The sequence below is a fragment of the Aplysia californica genome, unplaced genomic scaffold (assembly GCF_000002075.1).
Source record: "Aplysia californica isolate F4 #8 unplaced genomic scaffold, AplCal3.0 scaffold00583, whole genome shotgun sequence".
Lineage (NCBI taxonomy): Eukaryota > Metazoa > Mollusca > Gastropoda > Aplysiida > Aplysiidae > Aplysia > Aplysia californica.
In genome coordinates, this window is record NW_004797853.1 from 496,196 (window position 1) to 497,346 (window position 1,151).

General features: G+C 39.9%; 1 long non-coding RNA gene across 1 annotated transcript in view; it reads right to left on the bottom strand.

The window, feature by feature from the left end:
• The window catches only part of LOC101859593, a 6,060-nt gene extending 5,300 nt beyond the window's left edge, over positions 1–760 (bottom strand). The window contains exon 1 of the long non-coding RNA XR_001185202.1: positions 484–760. This is a non-coding gene — a long non-coding RNA (uncharacterized LOC101859593). The remainder of the gene's footprint in view (positions 1–483) is intronic.
• Between the last annotated feature and the right edge of the window lie 391 nt (positions 761–1,151).

The window sequence follows — 1,151 nt, forward strand, 5'->3', positions numbered from 1 at the left end:
AGAGAGAGAGAGAGAGAGAGAGAGAGAGAGAGAGAGAGCTTGTTATTACATCGTACGCGCCATCACAGAAATATCGTGTGTTTTGTGTCAAGACAGATTTGGCTAGGAACCAAAACAACAAGAAGGCCAGGCAGAATGGCAAGCGAGGCAGAGCTTTGTTGTTGTTGTCGCTTGTTTGGGTTTTTTTTTTTCTTGTCCGTTTTTATTTAAATTTTGTTTTGAGGTTTTGTTTTCCAAGAAAGGTGTGCCCGAGAAACAACATCCAACTAGATCTAGATCTACTCACGGGAAAAAGCGAAGAAAAAGAAGCAGAAAAAGAAGCAGAAGAAGACGAAGAAGAACAAGAAGAACAAGAACAAGAGCAAAAACAAGGAGGAGGAGGGGGAGAAGAAGAAATCCAGAGGGTGTCATTATTCATTCTAGAACATGTGCACAAACAAAAGCTATTCTTTATAGAAAAAATACAAGGAAATTAAAACTTACGTTCTTCTTGATGTAGAGGTGAGTTTAAAGCTTGGAAAATATTGTAGAGCTTGAAAGCGTTGGGTTTCGTTGGCTTGGTGGGTCTGCTATTTAACGCTTTGAGACGACAAACGAAGAAGTGTTTTCTGTCTGAAAAGCTTGCGGAATGCTTGGCAAAAAGCTTGGTTCGAGCCAGTAGCGTCTCTTGCAGCTGTTGTTGCTGTACTGTGTGACTGGGTGTGCGATGTGAGTAAGTCGAGCGGATTTATAACAGCAGCCAGCCTGCGCAGTGAACATAACAAAGAACCACGTGGCCGAAGCGATGACCTCATTTTGACGTTGTTGATAAAGAGAAAGAGGGCGTTGTTCGCTGAAGTATGGTGCTCTGTTTTGGGCATATTTAATTAAACTTGTTTTATTATGGTGAATTATTGTTATGTATTTCCTTGATCCACATGAGTAGCTAAGGTAGTAGGTAGATCTAGCATCTATTACCACTCTCAGCCCCCACTCCTATTGGGAAAAAAGTCAAAGGAGGGACAATTATAATACCGTTAGATAGATAGATAGATAGATAGATAGATAGATAAATATAGATAGAGAGAGATAGATAGAGATAGCGAGAGAGGGTGAGAGATAGATAGATAGATAGATAGATAGATAGATAGATAGATAGATAGATAGATAGA